Genomic DNA, 6388 nt, shown 5'->3' with positions numbered 1-6388 from the left:
GGGTCTGCACACTGTGTGCTGTTATTTCATTTAATTAGAAAAGTGGATTATAATGGGGAACATTACACTGTATGAAGCCATAATTATTTCAAAATGCCCTCTGAATCATAACACTGATGTGACAGAAGCCCACCACCTGTAACTGGCAGACTTGTAACTGCAATACATAAAAGCACCTGATCACCAGGTTCTAGAAGAGGCCTTTTATAACATCAATACACTGTTACAGTAAGGCTGGTCCTGGACACATCCCTAAATAAGTGCAGAGACCTTGTGGTGCTTCCAAATACCTCTGTTAGTCTTCCAATTGATCCCTGTTACCCTCTGCAGCCACATGGATCCTAGGTCCAGGTTGTATATTGGGCCTTGACTTTTACCCAACTTGAGAATAAGCTCCACCCCGCTGTTCTTAAATTCCAATTGCACCATTGCAGATCAGAACTCAAATGTTCAATGCACAATAGAATTTGGGGCAAAATGCAAAGAGGGACTCAATCTAGAGTTACATAGAAGTCAACGCTGCATGTAGAGCCAAAACTGGAGTCCAAGAGGGTCTGCAGAAACACAAAAAAGAGTCAGCAAACTCTCCCTTGCTTTGTTATCTTAATACATTTCACCCTATGTAAGAGAAGGGTAGAAATTATATTTTGAAATAGGATAATTACCCCTTCTTGTAGGAACAAAATAAATAGTAATGCCAACTGTGATTGGTCATAGCTAGGAAGTTATATCAGCCATGAGAAACATGCCTGTCTTGGCTCATGTAGCACACTACTGAGAGCCACAGTAATCTTTCTGTCCCTGATTTAGCCAAAAAATTAATGCAGCCCATGCACAGTGAAAAGCTTTCAATCCCCAAGGTTGAAATGCTAACAATCAGTTTCAGAGATATCCCAAAATTTTTACTAATTCTGGGAATTGGATAGCCGCTACAATGCCAGATCTTAACAATGCATGTTAAAATCTGTTGCACTGCTTGCATTTAGTGGGCTGCGTAGGGCCACTACATCAAAGTATTTTGCCTCAAGCCACCCATATTACTAGAACTGAAGCAAATGGGAACATCCATAACACAATGGATAGATTATCCACAATCGTATTATCACCATTTTATGTGTCTAATCTCCTTATGTAGTATATGTTTACACGTTGTAATTTCAGATTAACATGAACAGATCACATCTACAATTCCAAAGTCAATACACACGCATGTTTTCACACACTGCTTTCTCAGAACAGGGCAAATTAATTTATTGCAGCAACAATTTCCACTGCTAGAAAAATCTACAAATGTATTTAAATAATTGATGCTACTAGGACAGAATTTGTTTCAAAACCAATTACTGTTTGTCTACAAAGACATTATAGTTTAGCTGCCATGCCATGACAATTATTCTATTTGAAAGCCAGCGTGTATGTGAAACCAGACGACCATGGAGGATGTGATTTTGTTGTGATTTTAATTACGCAGCTTTAGAAATAGTTTGTGCTTGTTTTCTTGCCAAAGGCAGATCTGTCGTGAAAAAGCAACTCTGACTTTCTGCTACATTTCATTTTGTGCCTGGCACGTGACAGGAAATCTTATTTTCTGTTTAGATTCCTCTGGGGGAATGTTACCAATCATATAAAGCACATCTGAAGAAAAAAAAAATTCTGATATTATCTGTTCAAGTTACAATGTAAAACAGGACTTTGGGAATCAAAAGGCAGTTTGCATTTGAGCTTGATGTTTTGTAGCCTTTTACTTCTTACATCGTGAAAATGCCATTCAAAAAGTTCTCTAAATATTTTAGTTTTGTATTGAAGAAAAGCTATAAAAATATTAAGTCTCAGTTATCCACATAGATACAAAGGATGAGATGTCCCCAATGAGTCTTCATCATATGCAGAGAAAAATCGTCAGCACTGAGTATACCGGAACAGAAGACATGAATATGACAACAAGGGGTTAAAGGGTATGTACACCCTGACAATAAACTTTTATTATTTGCTGTCTTTTGGTCTGTTATTATATAATTTAAAGCATTTTGTTACATCTGTTCAATAAAAGAGAAAAATCAAATATTGATCCTCTGGAAAACTTGTCAGCTGTCTCTGAGTGTCTATATGTTATAGAGTAGAGGGGGTGTTTGTAGTCCTGAGTCCTGTCCTGACAATGCTGGTGCTTTATTGATACAGTATAGTTGTTAGGATCGTGGTGTGAGCCCGAAGTGACGAGGAGGACCTCCCTTGCAACCCCGTCTGATGACCACTGGGGTTGAGAACAGTAGGTTCAGGCAGGGGATGCACGAGTGCCGGATGCGGATCTTGAGGCCACAAGGTCTACTTGATGACCTAGCAGAATGGCCGTCGTGCTAGAAGGATACAGCAAAAGGGAGAGTGAGAGACAAGCCGGGTCAAATAACGTGCGGGCAGCAGAGTACCGGGGGTTAACCAGAGAAGGGTCAATGGACAAGCCGGGTCAATAACGTGCGGGCAGCAGAGTACCAGGGGTTAACCAGAGAAGGGTCAATGGACAAGCCGGGTCAATATTTAAGAAGGCACTGGAGACAGGAATCACAATGGGGAAGAGCAGGAACAAGGCAAGGCAAGGCAAGGCACAAGGGAACAGGCAAAAGCACCACAGAACCCTCCAGTGCTGGCTGAAGATCACCCAGCACTGAATGGGCGTCCTGCGGCGTCTTATATAGCCCGAGGACGTGCTACTGCGCATGCGCCGGCGTGATGACGTAACCTCGCCGTATTGCCGCGATGACGTCACGCCGCGCGGGACGTGACCCGCTGGGCCGTCTTCCATTTGCGCCTGCGCGGCCGGCACGTGCCGGTGGACGCCCTCTATGTCTGCGTCCCTGCAGAGGGACTCGGCATCTTCCCCGGGCAGGTACCTAACAATAGTCATTGAGTGCTGTCACTCCAGGATACAAAGTGTGTTACTGACATGAATACCAGGTGGAAATAAAAAGAATTAACGTGAAAAAATAGTGCAGGAACTCCATCTGAGATGTGTAATCTGCAATATATAACATTTTTGCTTTTGGGTTTAAATGCCCTTTAATTGTATCTAAGGAAGGGTTAACATTTACAGCCAGACTTATCATTAGAGTTAGGGTTACTAGATCACTTTATGACAGACAACTCATGAGTATCGCTCTGACAACCCAAATGTATGTAGAGAACTAACTTGTAGTGCATTCTAATCTTGTGAGGTGAGTGTACCCTGCCATTCTGTATAAGATGTCTGCTTGCTGCACCTTTCACAGTGCTTTTGTGTACCAGTCAACTCATATAGGTGCATTGATTTAGTGGTGTCACCCTAATGTTAGCAGTTTCGGGACGTCTGAGATGTCCATGGCAGTGTTTTTTTCTCCTTACTGGGTGAGTTTGTCTAATTCATTTGGATTCCTGCTGAGCAGCCATCTTTCTAAATCTCCAAGGGGTCTACTCACAAAGCTGACGTAGGCAGCGGAGTGAATAAACGACCGGAAGTGAAGTGAGCTGAACGCTGTTCGCTATTTTCTTCAGGCTGGTACGGCTGATTCCAGCCGTATATCGGCTGAAATCAGCCGTACATCGGGTGGCTTCGGGTCGGCCGAACATGCTCAGCATGTTCGGCCAACCCGAAGTGCAGAAGGAGTTCGACGTAGCCGATCCAACATGTGGATCGGCTGAGCCGAACCTCTGGCAGGCTACTCGCTGCTGTTCCGCCTATTCTCATAGATGCTGAACAGCAGTGAGTGAATAGCCGAATGCACCCGAGCGGCATTCGGCTCGGCAATTCTACTCGTTACCTCTGTGGTACCGAGCAGAATAGAAAAACAGTTAAAAAAGTCGTAAAAATAAAATATAAAACGATTGGGCGGAGCTGGCAGTGACAGCTAGCTCCGCCCAACTGTTTTCTATTGGCCGGGTGGTTCTGCTGCCGTCAGAATAAAATTTAAAAAAACACCATAGGAATGCATAGCTAGATTCCTATTGGCTATTTCACTTTGCAATAGCCAATAGCAAACTAGCTATTGCACCCGCCCTCTGCTGCTGTCAATCACTAGAAGGGGACCTGATGGAGAACGTCAGGTCCCCTCTGCTGATTGACAGCAGCAGTGGGCGGGTGCAATAGCTAGTTTGCTACTGGCTATTGCAAATTGATATAGCCAGTAGGAATGTAGCTATGCATTTTTATGCTGTTTTTTCTTATTCTGACGGTAGCCAAAGGCGGCCAGCTTCGGGCTTTCAGCGTGGCTCAGTCTAGCCGAAGCATAAGCCTTCGGCTCGAATGAGCCCCTCGGCCAAATCCGGGAGCTGTACGGGCTATAGTGAATAGCCCGTACAGCAGCCCTTCGGTTCTGTGAACTGAATGGGTCCTGGGGTCGAAAGCTAGCCGAAGGATCAGCCGAAGCTACGGTTAGATCCTTCGGCAGCTTTGTGAATAGACCCCCAAATCTTTCTGCCAGTCTGAACTATCACTTGTAATTGACTTTGACCTTGGGTTCTAATTTGAATGTAGGCTCAATTCAGAAGAAAAAATGGTATATTCCCTGGAGCTCCGATATACTATACAAATCCCTTAAAGTGCATATCTATAATTGGTCCTCTAAGGTCATGCAACCAGGGTTTGATAAACAGAAAAATAGGGGAGTGTTCCAAGTGAGGATCACAGAAAGTGGTTGCTTAAACAGACCGAGACCATTAAATCTTATAAAAATATAGGCTTTATTATGTTTTACAAAACATCAATTCTTTACAACAACACTTCCGCTTCTTACTGACACAATAAAAAAACAACGTTGTTTGTGACACTCAAAACATTCATTCATACACACTATGGGCCCCACACACACTGCGACCAAGCTTAATCCCTGCAGAAACGAGGGAGTACTCCCAGATAAAGCACCTGATAGTGATCAGTGCTAAACCCCTTGACAAACGATGATTTGGAGTATAGACAAAATAGATCAAGTAGAGCAACTCTTTGTACAGGTATCCCGATGTCTGACGGATACTATCTATCAGTTGGTGATTAGTATAGGAAGTCTCTGTAATTCACCATGGATAGAGCAAGGGGACACATTCCTGTATAAGTAAGGTGTAGTCATGGACTTTCATATATCCGTATTCTTTATAGATCTCTTTAAGGAGAAAAAAGTCCTTCACTTGGTTTCCTGAATCCTCTAAACCTTCCCCTATATCAATAGATTCCTCCCGTAGTGATAGGTATTTTTTCGAGGGGACGACAGACGACTGCTTCCCTGAGAAACTGCTGACTGCAACCCGGAAAAAAAACAACGACGGAGAGACATCATTTCCTCTAAACCACGAATTTAATCAAAAAACCCCCTACAAAATCCTCCCCCTACAACTGAGCCATACATTAACAACAAACGTTGAAATCACAGGACTTCCATCTGGATATCTGGACTCGCAAAGGAGGGGAACGAGACGACCAACTGTGAGTACGGCTGACTATAAAACAAACTTAAAATAGTCCATCACAGGTCTCCCCCTCGAAAAAATCATCATTTGTCAAGGGGTTTAGCACTGATCACTATCAGGTGCTTTATCTGGGAGTACTCCCTCGTTTCTGCAGGGATTAAGCTTGGTCGCAGTGTGTGTGGGGCCCATAGTGTGTATGAATGAATGCTTTGAGTGTCACAAACAACGTTGTTTTTTTATTGTGTCAGTAAGAAGCGGAAGTGTTGTTGTAAAGAATTGATGTTTTGTAAAACATAATAAAGCCTATATTTTTATAAGATTTAATGGTCTCGGTCTGTTTAAGCAACCACTTTCTGTGATCCTCACTTGGAACAGGCTCAATTCAGAAGTCTTTAACAAAGGATAAGTATTTTCAAAAACATAACAATCACTTTCAATAAAAATTATAAAAAATGTTGCTCAAGTGTTAAAGATTTGTGAATTAAGCCTTTTGACAGTTTGAAATCATTACTGGAATTCAGTACTGCATACAGTAAGACCAGGGGACAACCAATTAGCAGTAGGTATACCAAGTCTTAATATTAATCTCTGACAAGGCTAAAGACTTTCTAAAACGTGCATATTTTCCTAACGAGCCAATATGAGCTTTAAAATAAACCCTCATGGACCTTTGTAGCTGTAGACACTGTGGAGTAATCCATCCTAGGATTTCACAGCAGAAGCACTAAAGTTGTTTAATGTCATTCTCTGAGTAGCTGCCTCTTCTTGCTCACTCCCCCTCCCAGCAGTAACGCAGCAACCTTCCAGCCTTGTAATGTGCAATATGAACAAAGAGAAGGTGTTCTAGGAGGGGAGGGGGGCAGGGGGGGCTGAGTTGCTGATAGATAATGACTTAAGGGCTTTTCTTTTTTTTTTTTGAAAAACTGTTTTTATTTTCAGAATAGAAGAACAATGCAGCAGT

Source organism: Nanorana parkeri, unplaced genomic scaffold, assembly GCF_000935625.1.
Source record: "Nanorana parkeri isolate BGI_ZX_2015 unplaced genomic scaffold, ASM93562v1 scaffold728, whole genome shotgun sequence".
Taxonomy (NCBI): domain Eukaryota; kingdom Metazoa; phylum Chordata; class Amphibia; order Anura; family Dicroglossidae; genus Nanorana; species Nanorana parkeri.
The sequence above is the reverse complement of the archived record's forward strand: the minus strand, read 5'-3'. Positions refer to the sequence as shown.